The following is a 23,475-nucleotide window of genomic DNA, read 5'->3' as shown; positions in this document are numbered from 1 at the left end:
ATCCTTATCCTGACCCCTTCCAAGGGCGACATAGTCGTAATGGCTTAGCTCTTTCCCCTTTATAATTTCCTCCCTCCTCCATAACCTATTTTCACCCCACTGTTCGAGCTTCAGTAATTGGTTATTAATATTATTAACATCTTTATTGACAAAATTAATTACAATTTTGCGTAATCTGATGATTTCAATTAAGTCTTATTAAAGTGAGGATAATGGTGGTATTCACTGTCACGCAGGACAGAGGGTCATACACAAGACAATAGGTCTAAACTGGCACATATATACATCATGGTTACAATCAATGTTTTAATGTATGGATATGTGAAAACAACTTTCTACTGTGCACTGCCACACAAGTGCAGGGATGGGTTCATAAGTGATGCAGCTTAGAAGTAATATAAATAAAATTGTTCTTCATTCTTTAAAATGGACAAGCAAATTTTGGGTAAATTGTTAGGATGTCGTCCAGAACACCTGAGTCAATAAAATATTTACACAGTTGATGGTACAAGAGGCCAGGAGGTCTAAAGTCCTTTACGGTTTCACATTCAAAAATATAGTGTTCTAGTGAATGCATTAAAGGTTTATCACGGAGTTTACAATCTGAATATTCTGGTAGTGGCTCAGCCTCACTAACCTGCCAGATGTGCCTATAGCCAAAGCGAATTCGCGCAATTACTACATCACATTGCCTGGTCCGGTTACTGTGCTGACCATACAAATACCTATTATTACAAAACTTGTCATAACTTTTAATATTGCAGCTTTCAGGTCTCTGGGCATTTCTTAGTTCTTCTAAATCTGAATTAATTTCTTTAATTTGTATGTTTCTAATAATAGCATTAGCTAGTCTAAAGTCATAACCAATGTTTTCTTTCCTGCAAGCCTCATTGGCCAATCGATCTACAAAGTCATGTTTTCCAACTCCAACATGGGATGGGATCTACACAAGGTTTATACAAGAGTTATTATCATTGGCAAAAATTCCATTCCATTTAATATTACAAGCTACTTCCGACATACATTGTGATGGGTTATTTAAGGACTGCAGAGCACTTTTAGAGTCACAGAATATCACTCCACCACCATTGAGCTTAAGGTATTCAGTGGCTAGATAAATACCCAATAGCTCAGTCTGTGTTGTGCTTGCCCAGTTGTTCAGTCTCTGTGTACTAGACATGATCATTTTATTCCCTTTATACACTGCACATGCACAACCTGTTCTACCAGTGCCTAACTGCACAGAGCCATCAGTATAGGCATAGGATTCAGTCGGTTTGAGATTTTGAAGATGACTGTCAATAGCTTCTAATGTTATACATCTCATAGTTTCAGTGTTATACATTTGTTTTACACTGATGGGGGTATAATGCAAAGAAACCTGCACATCTTTCCAAGGGAGAATATAGTGAACAGTTTTATCGGGATTAAGAGAGACATTCAGTGTCAGAAGATTATAGGCACAACAACTGAGCCACACACTGTAAGGAGCTTTTTGCGGCGGATTGAAGGAACAGTCAGAATTGTTAAGAATGGATCTCAATTTAATTTGAATAGAGCTGGGGGACCATTATTGGTGTGGCTTTCTTGACGCGATGCAATGCTCTCAGTGTAATGCTGGGAGGCAGGTGCTCTCAGTGTAATGCTGGGAGGCAGGTGCTCTCAGTGTAATGCTGGGAGGCAGGTGCTCTCAGTGTAATGCTGGGAGGCAGGTGCTCTCAGTGTAATGCTGGGAGGCAGGTGCTCTCAGTGTAATGCTGGGAGGCAGGTGCTCTCAGTGTAATGCTGGGAGGCAGGTGCTCTCAGTGTAATGCTGGGAGGCAGGTGCTCTCAGTGTAATGCTGGGAGGCAGGTGCTCTCAGTGTAATGCTGGGAGGCAGGTGCTCTCAGTGTAATGCTGGGAGGCAGGTGCTTCCACTGGCCTCACCCCAACCGGTACTCGCTGCTCAAACTCACCAGCCACACAAACCCTTAATGAATGAAGCGATGTTAAGAACATTATACAATAAAAGAACTCACATAAATCATTAATATATACAACTGCGTCAACGTCATGTGTGAATTGCACCTGTATTTGGGACACTCTGGAATTGAGATTTATGTATCGCGGATTCCGTAAACATTTCCATTGTAGACTATAATGTTCCAGCAACAAGTAAGGTGTAATATGAACCACACGAGTCTTGGTCCTGCATGCCATTATCCCATCATCGTTCATGTCTTGAGCGATATGTTATGGAGAATGACAATTTCTCTTTTTTGTTAAACTTTCCCTCTTGTTTAATTCCAGCGTTCATATCACGCGAGGGGATACACACACACACACTCACACACACGGGAAATGCACCTTACGACACTGGAAGACAGAAGAGTAAGGGGAGACATGATCACAACCTACAAATTCCTCAGGGGAATCGACCGGGTGAAAAAAGGATAAACTATTCAACACTGGTGGGACGCGAACAAGGGGACACAGGTGGAAACTGAGTACCCACATGAGCCACAGAGACGTTAGAAAGAACTTTTTCAGTGTCGGAGTAGTTAACGGGTGGAATGCACTAGGCAGTGATGTGGTGGAGGCTGACTCCATACACAGTTTCAAATGTAGATATGATAGAGCCCAGTAGGCTAAGGAATCTGTACATCAGTTGATTGACAGTTGAGAGGCGGGACCAAAGAGCCAGAGCTCAACCCCCGCAAACACAACTAGGTGAGTACAACTAGGTGAGTACACACACACACACACACACACACACACACACACACACACACACACACACACACACACACACACACACACACACACACACACGCACACACGCACACACACACACACGCACACACACACACGCACACACACACACACACACACACACACACACACACACACACACACACACACACACACACACACACACACACACACATAAACACACGCACACACACACACACACACACACACACACACACACACACACACACACACACACACACACACACACACACAAGATCCATCACTCGATTACTCGTTGCACGGGTAATCCAAAGTGAAACCAATGTTGTTGCAGACAACACCCTCCCATCCCCGTCCCCCTCCAGCACGCAACACAACCCACAACCCTGGAACTCCAATTTGTAAAGGCGACGGCGGCCGTCTCCCGTGTCGGACGCGATAGTGTGGGAATAGCTCACGTGTCGAGGCCCGGCCCAGTCTTCATCCGTCTAGATAGTGTGGTACTGCGGCCAGTCCAGGGTGACCCACTCCCGCCCATACCTTGTGCCCGGGGCCACTAAGGCAGGATCTGGCCGGGGACCATTAAGGAAGAACCTGGCCGGGGACCACTAAGGCAGGACCTGGCCCGGGGCCACTAAGGAAGGACCTGGCCCGGGGGCACTAAGGCAGGACCTGGCCCGGGTCACTAAGGAAGAACCTGGCCGGGGACCACTAAGGCAGGACCTGGCCCGGGGCCTCTAAGGAAGGACCTTAGTGGCCGGACCCGCTTAATACACTGTGTATAAGGCTCGCCTACCTGGATATCTGTGTATCAGGCCTCAGATAAGACAAGTAACTGGGTCGAGGCAAGCCTCTTTATATATGTAGGTTTGTGAGACTTCAAATGTGTAAAACACAGCAATGAATTGAACTGCCGCACACACACACACACACTTTTATTTCATGTGATGTGGGCTTCAGGAGACAGGCTTGGTGTGATATCAACTCTTATATCTTTCTCTCTGTTCGCGCGCGCGCGCGCGTGTGTGTGTGTGTGTGTGTGTGTGTGTGTGTGTGTGTGTGTGTGTGTGTGTGTGTGTGTGTGTGTGTGTGTGTGTGTGCGTGCGTGCGTGTGTGTGTGTACTCACCTATATGAGTGCGTGCGTGCGTGCGTGCGTGCGTGTGTGTGTGTGTGTGTGTGTGTGTGTGTGTGTGTGTGTGTGTGTGTGTGTGTGTGTGTGCGTGCGTCTCTAGACTTGGGCTAACCTCGCCAAACTTTGCACCCTGATTCCTATGGGGTATGATCCACCCATGGATGGATCGGGGTTGCAACAGTCCAAGAGAGAAGAGTGTGCCATGGTTACATATTCAGTCCCACGGCCATTTTTCCCACTGGCCACAATTATTTGGCAAAATAACAGATTTTTTTCCTTAGAGTATTACAAATCTTTATTTACTGACCTCGACAAAATCAACATAACTCTTTTACTCGTAGAAGAGTTGAAGAGTTATTTTTTTGACGGTAGCAGCGGTCTTCACCGAGACTATGGGTCTAGGTGCTGACACAACACAACACGACATTGCTCGCCTCACAGCAGTAGCAGGCCCACATGCAGGGGACTTCCTATTAGCAACATAAATGTCGGTAATAGTCACACGTCTCGCACCACACGCCATCCAAATTGCTGTGGCCCTCCGCCTTGCTGCCGCAATCCACACCAAATATAGGTGTATTTGTGGTGAAGTGATGGCTGACAGGTATGGCCACCATGGCCTACTCTGCCAAAGCACAGGGGGATGGCACTCGAAGCACCGAAGTTAACGACATCAAGAGGAGGCTCACCACAGCTGGATGCCCAGCTAAGGGAGAGCCCCATTACCTAACGCCACGTTACTCTGCTGCTCTTAGTGGTCGCCCAGATAGTATCACATTGAACCCATAGAAGAATGGCAAGCAGTTAGTATGGGACTACACGTGCGTATCAACCCTGGCTAACACCAACACTGACTTCAGTGTTGCGCAACCAGGTGGCGCTGCCACTTACAGGGAATCAGCCAAGTCCCGTAAGTACAGAGAACTGGATCACCACTACAAATTTGTCCTCATTGCTTCTGAGACACTTGGCCCCTGGGATAAGTGCGCTACCAGTTTTTTTTTTTTTTTAAGGAACTGGGTTCTAGGCTAATTGAAACAACAAGATACCCTAGAGCTGCCAGCTTCCTTTTCCAGTGCCTCAAGCGTGGCGATACAGAGGGGATAAATGCTCTGCATTCAGGGTTCCTGCCCGCCACCTGAGGAGCTGGAGGAACTCCACAACTTATGATAATCATCTTTGTACCTTATCTGTAAGTCCTTTTTATTAATAAAACTTAAATACAAATGAAACTTACATATATAAGGGGTGGTAGAATACAATGTGTGCCACCGCACATGGGAGACAGACAAGGCTCCCCAGGGTGCTGCATATCCTCTTCTTCGAGGCTTGAGGGTCCCTACAAACAATATTACCGTATATTTTGTGATGTGCTTTTCGCTTTATTTTATATTTTGATAAAAACAATTAAGATTTTGAAACGTAATGCTGAAATCTGAGTAAGTGATGTTTCTACAAGATGTTTGCAATCGCCCTCGTGTTCAGTGTCACTGTTTGAGCGTCAACCACATAAATAGATGGTTGTAGGAGACGAACATATCTGGAGGAGGACTTCAAGACTGTCTTGGGTTACGCAAGAGGGGAGAGGCAGTAGGTCTTGGCTCCAAGGAAAGGTGAAGACGGTGGGATGGTGGGTGTAGCTGAAGAAGGGAGGGGACGAGGAGGGGTGAAGAAGGGGGGGGGGGTGTTGTAGGTGTGGTGTTCACACTAGGTGCAGCACGTGGGCTGATGACCTAGAATCCCGTAGCGGTGATAGCATCACAGCTACCATGTGACACAGCCACCGTCAGCCACTATGATAGCATCTGGGGCTATCCTCGCTGGCCCGGGAGATGATTTGAAAAGCCGCCTCGCCCAGGGCGGGAGGGAAGTGGGCGCCGTATGGGCTCCCTGGATGATATATGGAGGCCGGTGGCCGCTTTACGGGCGTGGTGGACATCAAGATAACTTCCAGCCTCTACCAGGCGCACTTAAGCGGTGTGGGCGTGCTGACTTCCCTGCTACAAGGCCCCTAGTTCCTGGTCGGCGCAACTGGGTGGTGTAGCGGGCGTGAGCAGAACGTGGGGGGCACTACAAGGGCGTGGCGTGATAGGTGTGGCGTGATAGGCGAGGCGTGCATGGTGTTGGTACAGAGGTCAGAGTAAGGGCGTGCTTGCCAGGATTCCGGCATAGTATGCATGATAAGAGTGGTGGGCAGGGTATGGGCATGGTTGGCAGGGTATGGGCATGGTGGGCAGGGTATGGGCATGGTGGGCAGGGTAGGGACATTGTAACAAGAAAAATCTCTCTCTCTCTCTCCCCCCTCCCTCACCCCTTCCATAATTCTCCCTCCTTGAGTGTAAGAGGTCAGGAGGTTGACCTCGCTACCCATTAGTTAAGAGGCATGTCAAACAACTTTTAATAGGGAAATTCCTCTAATATGCTGTTTTACCTCAAGTAGAAGGTAGTTGATCTTCTCCCATAAAACCCATTGGAGTGGTGTCTTCATCCATTAGTTACGAGATCAGTCTGGGAAAGGAGTTGTCAAACAACTTTAATTACAAATTCTTATCAAATTCATGAATGTGATGTTTTGAAGATGCCCGGGAGTCGCAGACTATAAGTCATCCACTGTAGTTTTGAACCAACTGAAAACTGCCCCCAGCTGATATCAGCTGGGGGCAGTTTTAGGTGTACATACCCCGGGTATGGAGATAGAATTCAGGGTACTCTGGGAAGGACAATGGGAGCTGGGCTCGTGTCATCCGAGCCAAGTGGGAAACAGGGGGGCCAGAGTCACGAAGCAGTTACGCACTTACTTACGAACCTGTACATCTTTTCTCAATCTTTGGCGGCTTTGTTTACAATTATTAAACAGTTAATGAGGCGATGAGTCACAATAACATGGCTAAAGTAAGTTGACCAGACCACACACTAGAAGGTGAAGGGACGACGCATTCTCAAGTCGATCGACTTAAGAATGGTCTAGGACGGACCGAAACGTCGTCGTCCCTTCACCTTCTAGTGTGTGGTCTGGTCAACAGTTAATGAGCTCCGAAGCACCAGGAGGCTGATTATAACAATAACAACAGTTCATTGGGAAGTTTTCATGCTTGTAAACTGTTTAATAAATGTAGCCAAAGCCGTCAAAGATTAAGGAAAGATGTATAGGTTCATAAGTACTTGTGTAACTCCTTCGTGAATCTCGGTCAGGGTCTCCAGCTGTGAGACACTATGGTCAAACGAAATGTGTGATATCTTTGATGTATTTTCCATCTCTCAATTACTTACCATTTTGCCAGTGTAGGACAGGATGTACCGCAAGAACTTTTGGTGAATATCATAATTTGGACAAAATCTTGTTAAATTGCTATATTTATGTTTCACTTGGTTACCCCTTGATTTTTAAATTTTGCCCCGAGGGGCGAGTTTAATGGGCAGCGGCACTCGTGCTGTGAGTGGACACACCGCCATAGTGACAGTATTGGGCAGCGCCACTCATCTTGTGAGTGGACACACCGCCATAGTGACAGTATTGGGCAGCGCCACTCATCCTGTGAGTGGACACACCGCCATAGTGACAGTATTGGGCAGCGCCACTCATCCTGTGAGTGGACACACCGCCATAGTGACAGTATTGGGCAGCGCCACTCATCCTGTGAGTGGACACACCGCCATAGTGACAGTATTGGGCAGCGTCACTCATCCTGTGAGTGGACACACCGCCATAGCAGCATGTACAACACTCCCCAATAGGAAGAAAACCCGCTGGGTTGTTCACCCTGTCACTTGTACCCAGACACAGCTGGGACTTGCTTAACTGTCTCAAGCTAACAGCTCTTCAAACAAGAAGATTAACATCTATCAACCCTTAAAAGCTTATGTTATCTTGCGGGTGCAAAATGGGGAAATCTTTTAAGAACAGTATCAATATTTGACAAATAGTGTTTTCCTAACTCAAACAATGTGGGGTTTATTATTCTACACATACTTCTTGGTTCCCCCTTGTTATCTCCCGCGCCTGTACTCCAGGACGTTAAACCTGCTTGTATGAACCTTCACAAATTCTCCGGAATTCAACTTGCTTAACATAACTATCGGTAAGTGATTACATCAATAGAAGAAATCTCTCAGTAGTAATTAAAGCCAACGGTGGTTTACCACCTGAACCACTGGCGATCCCTAATTAGTAATTATCAATACTTCTGTAGTAACTAATGTGTACACGGGTGGTGGCAGCCACTGTTTCTCTGAGTTGAGACTAAGCATTTCCTTGAACGTACCAATGGTTCTGTGTGAGTCTGGTAGGACCAGGTTACACTCCACTGTAAATATTGTGTACACTGTTTAAGGAAATATATTTCAAACACCAGTGTGTAAGCCTACAGCGGTACAAGGAAAGGGTTACAATGGTGGTGGCATGGTGGGCGGGGTGGAGCATGGTGGGCGGGGTGCTGGCATGGTGGGCGGGGTGGTGGCATGGTGGGCGGGGTGGTGGTGAGGGGGGGCAGCGACGGTGAAGGGGTAGAGTGCGACGACAGTAAAGAAGGGCGGCACCAGTAGTCTAATAGTGAGGTGCCCAGTAGTGAAAGGGTGAGGAGGGTGAAGGGGAGAGGGGCGTGGGTGAGGGGTGAGGGGTGAGGGGTGAGGGGCATGGGTGAGGGGCGAGGGTGAGGAGCGAGGGTGAGGGAAGAGGGGGAGAGGTCTCCGTAAGCCCCCCACACGCCCACCACCACAATAACAGCAGTAACTCTGGTACTGACCCCACGCGGGTACGCGGGAGAATGTGATTTATTTACATTGGAGATTTAACATGCAAATTTATCTTCCCGACAACCTGATACAATGTAAACATTAACGTGAAACACTGCTACTTAATACCCAAGATTTTATATATATATATATATATATATATATATATATATATATATATATATATATATATATATATATATATATATATATATTGGTGTATACTGGCAGCAGGTTTTCTTTCAAACATGTTTCATTGAATATGACCGCATATTCTGTATTTATTATTTTCTGGTTTAGGGCTTCTATCCCTCTAACTATTTTCTTAGCATCAGGGCTTAATTGGAATAGGAGTTCTCCAAAACTCATTTTCGTACTTTTAAGGTGAAGAAAAGAAGTGATTTACTATAGAGTGTATTACACTTATTTGTATAATTTGCACGACGTTTCGAACCTCCATGGTTCATTCTCAAGTGAACAGATCTTACAATACTAGTTGATTTTATACCCGCATTAGGTCAGGTGATAATACAATGAAGGTGAAAACATGGGGGGGATACATAAGGGATAAACATAGGGGCTGCAGAAGGCTTATTGGCCCATACGAGGCATCTCCTATCTAAACACAAAGATTAATCCAGTGTAATTGGCCTGTTATGTTGGACATTGTCTTCTGTGTTGGCATCGATATGTTCTTGTCTTGTCCTTACTCTCATGGTGGGTAGAGTAAATAGTTCCGTGATTTGGGTGTTCATGGTAGGTCGCTCTATTCTTATGTGAATTGCCTCAAGAATTTGTAATCTTCTTGAATCTTGGGTTTTGTCTATTATGCAAGTATTCTTGTTCACGTTTGAACAAGATATATATATATATATATATATATATATATATATATATATATATATATATATATATATATATATATATATATATATATGTATATATATATATATATATATATATATATATATATATATGTATATATATATATATATATATGTATATATATATATATATATATATATATATATATATATATATAGATATATATATATATATATGATTTTATATTTGAAAATGATTTTATTTGAAAATATCATTACACAAAAAAGGGTTACAACATTGGTTACATGCAAGGTACAAGGCTACTTGTCACAGGTTATAGAGTTCCTCTAGCTCCTCAGATGGCAGGCAGAAACCATGGATGTAGTGAGCATTTCCTCTCTGGATCGCCACACTAAGGCGCTGAAAGAGGAAACTGGCGGCTCTAGGTCTCTATTTGCTTCAATTAGCTTAGAATCCAATTCCTTAAAAAAACTAGCAGCACTTTTACCCCAGCCACCAAGTGTCTCTGAGGCAATGGGGACAAAATTGTAGTGTGCTCAAGGTCTCTGTATTTACGTGACTTGGCTGCTTCCCGGTGATTGGCAGCACCTCCTGCCTGTGCAACACTGAAGGCAACAAAGGTGTTGGCTAAAGTTGAAACGCAAGTATAGTCCCACACCAACTGTCTACCATTCTTCCTGGGGTTCACTGTGATCCCGTCTGGGCGACCGACAGGCTCTTCAGAGTTACGGGACATTAGGTAACGGGGTTCTCTTTCTGCTGGACAACTGGCTGTGGTAAAGGTTCTCCTAATAATGTCATTAACCTCGCCGTGTCTTGCATGCCATCCTCCTGTACTTTGGCAGAGAAGGCCATGCCTTCCATACCTGTCGGCCACTGCATCGCCTCAAATACACCTGTATTTGGTGTGGATTGGGGCAGCGAGGCGTAGAGTCACAGCAATTCGGAGGGCCTGCGGAGTGAGACGGGTGCCTGTTGCTGACATTGGAGTTGCTAATAGGAAGTTACCTGCATGGGGAGCTGCTAGAGCTTTAAGTTGGGCAGTGTCATGTGGTTTGTCGCAGCTTCTTGGTCGACAATGGAACGATCCCAGCTGGATTGCTTATGGGCTTCAGAAGGTGGTGGTTGGGGTGCTGGTCCTGCGAGAGACCCATTTGGTTATGCAGTCTGTGAAGCTGGGATCATGTACCACTGCCTGTTAACCTAGGTACTCTATATATCCTGGAGCGTTTTGCTAAGGTTCGCGTGTTTTTGCTTAGCAACCTTAGAGGTAAATGGAAAGCGAACACAGACGAAAAAATAGCAACATATATATTCCATGTGGGAGTGATAAGATAAGTGGTTACCCCGTGAAGAGGACTGGGCAATGTGGTCCTACATTATTTGACGGTCAGTGTAAACTGTTGGGTCCGTCTTGGTCCTGCTGTTGGCTGGGCGGACATGTAAGATGTCGATAATTGGATAAAAGTATTTGGTGTGAAGAGCTTTTTGCAATGTTAAATTTCACATTGTTCTCGGATCAGTCGATTAATTTGGGGTTGGCAAGAAGGGTTCTCTCTCTGGTGATGGTCTGGCTGTGTGTGGAAATGATGTGAACGGTAATGGACCCTTCTTCATTGTACATTGTCAGGCGCCTCGAAAGAGATGTTATCGTCTTGCATATATATTGAGGGAGATGGCGCTGACAGTCAATAAGTGAGTGTGTAAAGGCAATAGACAATTTTTTATTTTATATTATAAATAGTTCAGCCGGGACTTCATAAGAAACTTGTTCACCTTTCAAGGCGCCCGATAATACACATAATACAAATCTCCATTTAGATAACATGTTTCTACCCACAACCAAACCATCACACAGATGGTTTAATGGTTTGTAGATAGCTCAAGAGGGGTATGAGCTACGAGGAGAGACTTCGGGAATTAAACCTCACGTCGCTGGAAGACAGAAGAGTTAGAGGGGGGACATGATCACTACATACAATATTCTCAAAGGAATTGATAGTGTAGATAAAGACAGACTATTTAATACAAGGGGTACACGCACTAGGGGACACAGGTCGAAATTGAGTGCCTAAATAAGCCATAGAGACATAAGTTTTTTTTTTAGTGTCAGAGTAGTTGACAATTGGAATGCATTAGGAAATAATGTGATGGAGGTAGACTCCATACACAGTTTCAAGTGTAGATACGATAGAGCCCAACAGGCTCAGGAACCTGTACATCAGTTGACTGACAGCTAAGAGGCGGGACCAAAGAGCCAGAGCTCAAGTACAACTAGGTGCATACAAATACTGCCAGGTAATTCCATCAATCGCCAGCATTCCAGGCCGCGAGCAAAATTTTAATATACCAAATATCGCAAATGTTGTGGCCAGATCCTTAATCTAAGAGTGGCCATCGGCCCCACTCCCCCAACACCACCACAACACTCCCAGGATAAATCTCAACACCTTTTGATTCATTAATACACTCAAGGCCATAACACCACCCTGCCAGTACACAACAACTCATCCAACACCGGGATGAACCCAAGACCCACTAGTCCTAAATATAAGTATCCCTCTCATACCGTTACCTTGAGGTTACCTTGAGGTGCTTCCGGGGCTTAGCGTCCCCGCGGCCCGGTCGTCGACCAGGCCTCCTGGTTGCTGGACTGGTCAACCAGGCTCTTGGACGCGGCTGCTCGCAGCCTGACGTATGAGTCACAGCCTGGTTGATCAGGTATCCTTTGGAGGTGCTTATCCAGTTCTCTCTTGAACACTGTGAGGGGTCGGCCAGTTATGCCCCTTATGTGTAGTGGAAGCGTGTTGAACAGTCTCGGGCCTCTGATGTTGATAGAGTTCTCTCTCAGAGTACCAGTTGCACCTCTGTTTTTCAACGGGGGAATTCTGCACCGTGAGTAAAGGATCACAACAATGGCATTTAGGTGGGCATTAAATTCTCATAAAGTTTCAAAACGTTATGAAAAACGTTATTTGAAAGTTTCCTCTCCTAACCTTACCGAGTAAGCCGGACGACTCAAACAGAAAACGGGACAGTACGTCACTTTTATGAGTCGATTTCATTTTATATTACGTCCAAATTTGGCCATAGCGCGCATACGAGCCAAAAGTGACGTTATTTTTAAGAGGACGGGTTGTACACTGAGCCCCTCCAAGAGGCAATATTGCCATTAACTGTGGTGAGGGAGGCGGCGCGGCGCCTCTAAGCCGCCCCGCCATCACGGCCTGACAATACGTGGTGGGGGAGGCCGCCCTGAGCCCCCTCGTCACCATCAGATATCACCACCTCTACCCACACCGCCTTCCGCCCATCCCATTACACCGTGTCCAAATTTTTTCCCCGGCTCCACTCTCTATTATTCCCCGGCTTCCATACGTTTTTGTGAAGGCCAGAGCTGGCAGTGATGTCTCGAGGGTAGATGAAGTTTGAATGTGGTTGTCAGAGGCTAGAGGGGATGAGTGGGGGTAGGTGTGGGCGTGGGGGTGTCTGTGGGCGTGGGGGTAGGTGTGGGCATGGGGGTAGGTGTGGGCGTGGGGGTAGGTGTGGGCGTGGGGGTGTCTGTGGGCGTGGGGGTGTCTGTGGGCGTGGGGGTGTCTGTGGGCGTGGGGGTGTCTGTGGGCGTGGGGGTGTCTGTGGGCGTGGGGGGTGTCTGTGGGCGTGGTGGTGTCTGTGGGCGTGGGGGTAGGTGTGGGCGTGGGGGGTGACTGGACAGCAGGCAGGACTGCATTACACCTGCTGGACAAAACCATACCATCTCGGCCATGCCTCGAACCATAAATTCTTATTAATAAATGTATTCCGTACTAGTAAACGGAAGTGCAGTTAAATCATCATACATAACGCTGGTGGTGGGGAGTGGGGGGGGGAGACTGTTGCTCCACCACCCCTCCCTAGCTTGTAGCTCCTACACCTGTTGCTCCACCACCCATCCTCACCTATTAATTACTGGTACGACTTTCAAGTGACAAATTAGCTGTGTTTTCGTAGGGGGTCGATGGTAGAGTGAAGACTCCCCCAAGCTGAGGTAAAATGTCTTACCCTCTGGCTTCGACAGCGCTAAGATGGTCTACTCACCTTTTTGTACTCACCTAGTTGTGCTTGCAGGGGTTTTTAGCTTCGGCTCTTTGGTCCCGCCTCTCAACCGTCAATCAACAGGTGTACAGATTCCTGAGCCTACTAGGCTCTATCATATGTACATTTGAAACTGTGTATGGAGTCAGCCTCCACCACATCACTGGTGTGTGTTGGTTATTCGTTAGCACGTTATCTGGTTTTCTAGATGTAATCTACATATAAGGGGCGTAGTTTCCAGATATAATCTGCATATAAGGGGCGTAGTTTCCAGATATAATCTACATATAAGGGGCGTAGTTTCCAGATATAATCTACATATAAGGGGCGTAGTTTCCAGATATAATCTACATATAAGGGGCGTAGTTTCCAGATATAATCTACATATAAGGGGCGTAGTTTCCAGATATAATCTACATATAAGGGGCGTAGTTTCCAGATATAATCTACATATAGGGGGCGTGGTTTCCAGATATAATCTACATATAGGAGGCGTAGTTTTGACAAGATAAAAAAGCCATGACACATAATGCCGACAACGTCAGCCACACCGCTCGCCATCCCAAAACTCATATAGCGTATAGCGCGAATAAACGTGTAGCGTTTATTTATTTATTTATTTTTTTTGAGATATATACAAGAGTTGTTACATTCTTGTACAGCCACTAGTACGCGTAGCGCTTCGGGCAGGTCCCTGGAATACGATCCCCGCCGCGAAGAATCGTTGTTACATCCAAGTACACATTTTACTGTTGAGTTAAAGAGGCTACAGTTAAGGATTTGCGCCAAATAAATCCTCCCCGGCCAGGATACGAACCCCATGACAAAGCGCTCGTGGAACGTCAGACGAGTGCCTTACCACTGCACCACGGAGACTGCTACATTCCTATTAGACTTATTCGTTCACAATCGACTTGAGAATGGTCCAGGACGGGCCGAAACGTCGTCGTCCCTTCACTTTCTAGTGTGTGGTCTGGTCAACCTATTTTTGTTTACGAATTTAGGCGTTGCTTATAAAGTGACCATCAGCAATATGCTGTTAATTGATATATACACCAATGAATCAACGTTGAAGGCGTTGAACCACCGTCAGTCAGACGTTATTTAAGGCATGTTTGGCTCGCTGGGAGCTAATTCATTTATGGCTCGGCTCCAGAACTGGTGTAGGCCTATGCTTGCCCTTGGTCAACACTTCGACCTTTCTCCAATCGCTCATCTCGTGCCGAGTTATAATCATATTCATTGACAAAATAAACATACAATTTTGCGTAATCGGAGTAATTCAATGTCTTACCACAGTGAGAATGACACTGGTATCCACTGGACACAGCATCATACTTAAGACAAATAAATCTACACTGTATATTGTATTTATATTCGTATATATTTGATGAGGTTACAATCTACAAAATAAGATAAGATACGTGTCTTAATTTACAAATTTGTAAATGCAACTTTCTACTGTTCACGGCCACACAGGACAGAGATGGATTCATAAGAGATGCAGCTATTAAAAAATGATTATGGACAAGCAAATTTAGGATGAATCGTGAGGATGTCTTCTAACATACCACGTGAAATAGTTACATAATTCAAAGTATAATAGGCCAGGAGGTATACAATCTTGTTACAGTTTCACATTCATTAATGTTCCAAGTGAATGGTCTAAGTCAGTCACAGTTTACAGACTGAATATTCTGCCAATGACTGGACCTCAGTAACTACTTGCCAGCAGTGCTGGTCCTCAGTAACTTGCCAGCAGTGCCTGCACCTCAGTAACTTGCCAGCAGTGACTGGGACCTCAGTAACTTGCCAGCAGTGACTGGGACCTCAGTAACTAGCCAGCAGTGCCTGCACCTCAGTAACTTGCCAGCAGTGACTGGGACCTCAGTAACTTGCCAGCAGTGCTGGACCTCAGTAACTTGCCAGCAGTGCCTGCACCTCAGTAACTTGCCAGCAGTGACTGGGACCTCAGTAACTTGCCACCAGTGCCTGGACCTCAGTAACTTGCCAGCAGTGTCTGGACCTCAGTAACTTGCCAGCAGTGCTGGACCTCAGTAACTTGCCAGCAGTGCCTGCACCTCAGTAACTTGCCAGCAGTGACTGGGACCTCAGTAACTTGCCACCAGTGCCTGGACCTCAGTAACTTGCCAGCAGTGTCTGGACCTCAGTAACTTGCCAGCAGTGCTGGACCTCAGTAACTTGCCAGCAGTGCCTGCACCTCAGTAACTTGCCAGCAGTGACTGGGACCTCAGTAACTTGCCACCAGTGCCTGGACCTCAGTAACTTGCCAGCAGTGTCTGGACCTCAGTAACTTGCCAGCAGTGCTGGACCTCAGTAACTTGCCAGCAGTGCCTGCACCTCAGTAACTTGCCAGCAGTGACTGGGACCTCAGTAACTTGCCACCAGTGCCTGGACCTCAGTAACTTGCCAGCAGTGTCTGGACCTCAGTAACTTGCCAGCAGTGCTGGACCTCAGTAACTTGCCAGCAGTGCCTGCACCTCAGTAACTTGCCAGCAGTGACTGGGACCTCAGTAACTTGCCACCAGTGCCTGGACCTCAGTAACTTGCCAGCAGTGTCTGGACCTCAGTAACTTGCCAGCAGTGCTGGACCTCAGTAACTTGCCAGCAGTGCCTGCACCTCAGTAACTTGCCAGCAGTGACTGGGACCTCAGTAACTTGCCACCAGTGCCTGGACCTCAGTAACTTGCCAGCAGTGCTGGACCTCAGTAACTAACCAGCAGTGCTTGTAACCAAAGGTACCGCTGAGCCTTGGCTACAGTGTCTACATCACTGCCCACATCACAGTGCCTGGCCCCAGTACTGTGCTGACCACACAAGTACCTATTATTACACAAGCTGTCGTAACTTTTAATACTGTAGCTTTCAGCTCTTTGGACATTTAAGTTTTTCTAAATCTGAAGTAATCATTTTAAATAGTATGTTTAATAATTATTGCATTAGATACGTCAAAGTCATTGTGTGTGTATTTTCTATCTTGCAAGCCTCAAATTGACCTACAACATCAGGATTTCCAACTCCAACGTGGGATGGAATCCACATAAATTTTATCCAAATGTTATTTTCATTGACCATAATGGTATTCATTTAAGTATTACAGGCTACTTCAGACATTAATTATGATGGGTTATTTATATACAGCAATGCACTTCTAATCACAAAAAATTACTTCACCTCTATTTAGTTTTAAGGTTCACAGTGGCCACATGAACACCCATAATAGCTTAGTTTGTACGTGATGGTTCAGTCGTTTGACGTTTGCAATCCAGATATAATTATTTCATTTGCTTTATATATTTCACATGTTCTACCTGTGCTTAATTACACATATAACTATCAGTTAAGGCAAAGAATTCACTTGGGAGGAGATTTTCAAGATGCCTGTCAAAAGCCTCTAAGAGGTTTCAATAGCATCTGAAGGTTTCAGTGTTAAGGGAACTTGCTTTACACTGATGGGTGTATAATGTAAAGTGATCTACATTCAATGTAGCACTGTAGGAAACGTATTCAAATAGAAGGCCTCCAGGCCTCCTTGTTGCTGGACTGGTCAACCAGGCTGCTTGACGCATATTTAATACAACCAAATACATTCCAGCGTTACGGGCTCACCATAGCCCGTGCTACATGGACATTTCGTTCTGAGTAGCTAAATCTAAAACAACAACAACTTTCCAGCGCCAACAACAATAAGAGGATGGGTCAGGAGAACGTCGTGCCAATCCTCTCCTTCGCGAGTGTCTGATTGGTTACAACAAACTTTTAGAAGCTTACTTTGAGGTCATGCTCCTTATTTCAGTGTTTTGTTTTTAATTTCAGCAACGGCATGTCTGAAATAGGTACAAAAGTTTCTAGAAAACGACTAATACTTTCCCTCCCTCCCTCCCTCTCTCCCTCCCTCCCTCCCTCTCCCTCTCCCTCTCTCCCCCTTTCTCCCTCCCTCCCTCTCTCCCCCTGCTGGTACTGTGCCTCCCAGGGCGCTACCCGGCTGTGGTCTGCGGCTGTGCGACCCCCCAGGATGAAACAATTCTAGGGGAAAAACACGATAACATCAGAATAAAGGAAAGATAAGAGCGTAGATAATGGAGAAAGAAAAAGGGAGGGAGCGGATAACAAGAGAATAAAGGAGGGAATGGAGTGTGAAGAGGGCAAGAGGGTGGCCGAGCGAGCAGCCACCACCACCCAACAACAACAGTCAACTACGACACACACAAAACCAGTCATAAAAAAAAGGCCCAAAAGAGCGAGTCTGGAAACAACACAAAAGATGGTCACTCCGCCGGACAAAGAGGAAATAAACTCGGGTGTTAATACCAGTGAACTGAAGTGTTTTGGTATTCATTCACTGTTGTTGTTGTTGTCCACGTTGGACTTCACGTCCGTTTTCTGTTGTGGGGCCTCTGGTAGGTTAGGATAAGGACACTGTAGTACGACAGCTTCTTGACGTTTGGGGAAACTTAGAAGGACGGGAAAGAAACTTAGAAAGGGAAAGAACGGGAAAGAAACATCTTCTAAGTTTGAAGAAACTTAGAAGATGTTATGTTGATGGAGGCTAACCACCACACGTACTGTCCACCGGCGGATCTACCGTCCAGTCCTGTCCAAGACTGTCCAGTCCTGTCCAGGACCGTACTGTCCACCCCCTGGCGGAGACTGGGGTCATCCAGCACCCATACATGATTAGTCTTCCTTCTATATTGCTGATATACGTACCTTAAGAACAACAACAGCCAGGAACGTTACAATAACAGCCAGGAACGGTACAACAGCCAGGAACGGTACAACAGCCAGGAACGGTACAACAGCCAGGAACGGTAAAACAACAGCCAGGAACGGAACAACAACAGCCAGCAACGTTACAATAACAGCCAGGAACGGTACAACAGCCAGGAACGGTACAACAGCCAGGAACGGTACAACAGCCAGGAACGGTAAAACAACAGCCAGCAACGGAACAACAACAGCCAGCAACGGTACAACAACAGCCAGCAACGGAACCATAACAGCCAGTAACGGTACAACAACAGCCAGCAACGGTACAACAGCCAGGAACGGTACAACAACAGCCAGCAACGGAACAACAACAGCCAGCAACGGTACAACAACAGCCAGCAACGGAACCATAACAGCCAGTAACGGTACAACAACAGCCAGCAACGGTACAACAGCCAGTAACGGTACAATAACAGCCAGCAACGGAACCATAACAGCCAGTAACGGTACAACAACAGCCAGCAACGGTACAACAACCGCCAGCAACGGTACAACAACAGCCAGCAACGGTACAACAACAGCCAGCAACGGTACTACAACAGCCAGCAACGGTACAACAACAGCCAGCAACGGTACAACAACAACAGCCAGCAACAGCACAACAACAGCCAGCAACGGTACAACAACAGCCAGCAACGGTACAACAACAACAGCCAGCAACAGTACAACAACAGCCAGCAACGGTACAACAGCAGCGAGCAACGGTACAATAACACCACCATTAAACATCGTCCCAGAGAGGGAGATTTCCCCCCACTCCCACCCATGTAAATCTCACAATATATCATACATCATAAGATGAACTAAGATGAACCAATATACATGAACTAAGATGAACCAATATACATGAACTAAGATGAACCAATATACATGAACTAAGATGAACCAATATACATGAACTAAGATGAACCAATATACATGAACTAAGATGAACCAATATACATGAACTAAGATATGAACCAATATACATGAACCAAGATGAACCAATATACATGAACTAAGATGAACCAATATACATGAACCAAGATGAACCAATATACATGAACTAAGATGAACCAATATACATGAACTAAGATGAACCAATATATACACCATACACATGAACAAATTTGGATATCATAGTGAATAAATTAAAACTCTTTTTAGGAGTAGCGAAATAACCAGCACCAAAACTAACCTTGACATCCCTACCAAAATATACCTTATGTTATTATACCTTAAAAAATATTATTTTATGTACGATGTAATCTATCGTTGGGTTTATTGATGTCATATATGCCAGCCCGGCCTCCTGTTTTGGTAATACTTGTAGTAACGAGAAGGACCATCTTGAGAGGTTATCTTGAGATGATTTCGGGGCTTTTAGTGTTCCCGCGGCCCGGTCCTCGACCAGGCCTCCACCCCCAGGAAGCAGCCCGTGACAGCTGACTAACACCCAGGTACCTATTTTACTGCTAGGTAACAGGGGCATAGGGTGAAAGAAATTCTGCCCATTGTTTTTCGCCGGCGCCTGGGATCGAACCCAGGACCACAGGATCACAAGTCCAGCGTGCTGTCCGCTCGGCCGACCGGCTCCCTTAATTAAAGTATACCATAGTGTATATACCGACCCACAGCGAAATTAGAAAGTAGAAATCGTCGCCGTTGAGTTGGACAAACCGGAAAACTATTTTCTTTAATTGTGTTGCAAAGACAAATTAACCTAACCAACCTCCCTAAGCCTAATATACGATATCTGAGGCCTAATGTAGTACATATGTGAGCTATACTAGGCCTAGGAATATTTAAGTTTAAACAATTCCTTACTAGTCAGTATACTACTATCTTAAAGCTAAGTACGTACAAATTCGTGACTATTGACTATCGTCACAATAGTTACTATCTAAACAGGAGGACGGGTTGTATAAGCATAACTATACTAGAATAAGATGTACAATATAGTACATTAAACTATTTACACATAAAGATAGGATGTGGAGAGACTGCCTCCGGTGACATGATCGCGACATTTATCATCCCGGAGCGAGGGAATATTTCTAACACCACTACCTAACCTAACCTCGCGCTGGGCCACCCCCACCACCCAGGACCAGCCCTGAGACGCCTGCATTATAAGGCCCAGTCACCAAGAAAATAGCCCGAGGGGCAAGCTACGTTAATACTATATTGGTAAAACATATACATATCCGGTCAGCTGCTTTAGTGGCTTAAACACCATAGACGTAGATCACTGACAGCAACAACGCCGTAATTACATTTATTTGGGAGAGAAAGAGAGATGTAGCGCGTGCGCGCTGTTGGAATGGACTCTGCGAGTCGTATAGTCTTGTACCGAACCTGTAGCCCCAGTGTGTAGAGAGAGAAAAAAGACACGAGACAGACAGACAGAGGAGGGGAGGGGAGGAATGTTTAGCATGGAGGTGTTGTGGTGAGGGGGCTGTGTACTTGGTTACGGTACAGAGCGTATATATATGTGTCACTCTCGACATCTTCCACACAGTAAGTCTTCTGCTCCTTGCTGGTACAAGTGATGGTAATTCTGTTACTGCCATGTCTTCCCCTCTTGCTGTTTCAAATGCTGCTGCTGCTGCTGCTGCTGCTGATGTTGCTGCGACTTCTGCTGCTGCTACTGATGTTGGATCTGCTATGTGCTTCCTCTGCTGGAGGTAATTAATATGTGCTTCTTGACCGCAAGCGTGCGTGCGTGTGTGTGTGTGTGTGTGTGAGTGTGTGTGTGTGTGTGTGTGTGTGTGTGTGTGTGTGTGTGTGTGTGTGTGTGTGTGTGTGTGTGTGTGTGTGTGTGTGTGTGTGTGTGCATGTGTGTGTGTGTGTGTGTATGTGTGTGTGTGTGTCTGCTGCGAGAGGTGTTCTTGCCGCTGCTAACGGCGCTATTTTAGCTAACATTCTTTGCTAGCTATTATTCCTGCTAGCCACGATGCCAGTGCTAGTATTAGCAGTTCCAGCTGCTCAGCCTGAGCGTGATGCAAGTCCACACAAGGCAATAAAGGTTATCGTATTTTTCCTCTGAAGCCCTCAAACACCATCATGTTATACGCCGTAAGTCACCGGGTCACTCTGGCAATCAGCGCTCACTGACAGCTTTATCGTGTCAACAACATCACCTTTTTTAAAGCAACACGAACGGTAATAAAACACCAATTATAGGTTCTATAACCTGCGTTCGTGATGCAACCCGTTCTCGCACTTGCTTATAGTCAATATTGGCTTATTTAATAAGTGCATATGTGACATACTAATTGATTGTGAATATTTTAGTTTGTCTTGAAATGTTTCATAGAAAACACCGACCTCGCCTAACCTTCTTAGTATGTTAAGATAAGCATCTTATTGCTTCTTATTTAGAATTATTACTTAACCTATCAACGGTATAGGTTAAGTAATAATTGTAATTAAGAAGCAATAATATGTTTATCTTAACATACTAAGAAGGTTAGGTGAGGTCGGTGTTTTCTATGAAGCTTTTCAAGACAAACTAAAATATTCACAATTAGTATGTCACATATGCACTTATTAAATACGCCAATATTGACTATAAGCAAGTGCGAGAACGGGTTGCGTGATGTATAGATGGTTGTGTTTTCTCGCATGCTCTTGGATTATAGGAGAGGGAGGGAATTATCAGGGGGAAAGCGCCAAGCCGTTACTACTATATAGCACTGTGAAGGGGGTTAGGATAAGGATTTGGGATGGGACGAAGGGAGGAAGGAATGGTGCCAAGTCATTAGTGGACGGTCGGGGATTGAACGCCGACCTGCATGAAGCGAGGCCGTCGCTCTACCACCCAGTCCAAGTGGTTGGATTATCGGAGAGGGAAACCTAGATGAAAGTAGCTTTATTAAAGGCTTTATTAAATCAAACAAACACACAGGGCAGGAGGTAACAAGTTCCTTTGGTGGCGTAGTGGTGACACACTCGCCACGATTTCTTGAACGATTTCCTTTATAATTCGTGCCTCTCCTACGGGCTCACCATAGCCCGTGGTGCTTGGAACTTTTGTTCCAAGTAGCGAATCTTTTACAACAACAATGTGCCCCTCTCCGGGAAGTATTGACTGGGCACTAATCCTTAAACTGTTGCCTCTTGTTCACCCAGCAGTAATAGTGTATCTGGGGCCAGATTCACGAAGCAGTTACGCAATTACTTACGAACGTGTACATCTTTCCTCAATCTTTGACGGCTTTATTACATTTTTTAAACAGTTGACAAGCATGAAAACTTCCCAATCAACTGTATTTATTATTATAAGCAGCCTCCTGGTGCTTCGGAGCTCATTAACTGTCTAATAATTGTCAAAAAAAAAAAGCCGCCAAAGATTGGGAAAAGATGGACAGGTTTGTAAGTGCTTGCGTAACTGCTTCGTAAATCCGGCCCCTGGTAAGTGACAGACGAGCCGTGTTCCAGGCAAAACTAGTACGGGTAAGCCTTTAACATGCGCCATGGGCAGGATAATGTCTAATAAATCCTGTTAACAGGATCAACAAGTCGTCTGCTCCTGTAGCAACTTGTGTTAACAAAAAGTAACCCTTCGATCAGCTGTTTACATACAATAATTAAAGGCAGTTATTGCATGTTTTAGGATTTATTTTCTTAATAGAATTTACCAATTGTTTTATGTTCCATACGACGCCACGCACACGGTCTGACGTACTCGACGCCACACACACGGTTTGACGTACTCGATCTGACGTACTCGACGCCACGCACACGGTTTGACGTACTCGATCTGACGTACACGACGCCACACACACGGTTTGACGTACACGGTCTGACGTACACGACGCCACACACACGGTCTGACGTACACGACGCAACACACACGGTCTGACGTACACGACGCCACACACACGGTCTGACGTACACGACGCCACGCACACGGTCGTACGTACACGACGCCACACACACACATTCAGGATTGTTATTACGAGCGAGGGAGTGCAGGATATGTAAATTAGATAACAAGAATGGAATTGGGTTGTAGAGTATAGTTCCGAGTGAGGTGATGGTAGCCGTCCCGCCAGGGGGTCCCAGGGCCGGCCGCCCCCCTGCGGTCACCCTGCGGCCAAGTCTTGATGCAAATCTGTTGGTTTTTATCCGGGATTTAATATATGCCATGATTTTATCGTTCTGTTGCCGCTACAGCTATGA

This window comes from Procambarus clarkii, chromosome 56 (assembly GCF_040958095.1).
Source record: "Procambarus clarkii isolate CNS0578487 chromosome 56, FALCON_Pclarkii_2.0, whole genome shotgun sequence".
Classification (NCBI taxonomy): domain Eukaryota; kingdom Metazoa; phylum Arthropoda; class Malacostraca; order Decapoda; family Cambaridae; genus Procambarus; species Procambarus clarkii.
The sequence above is the reverse complement of the archived record's forward strand: the minus strand, read 5'-3'. Positions refer to the sequence as shown.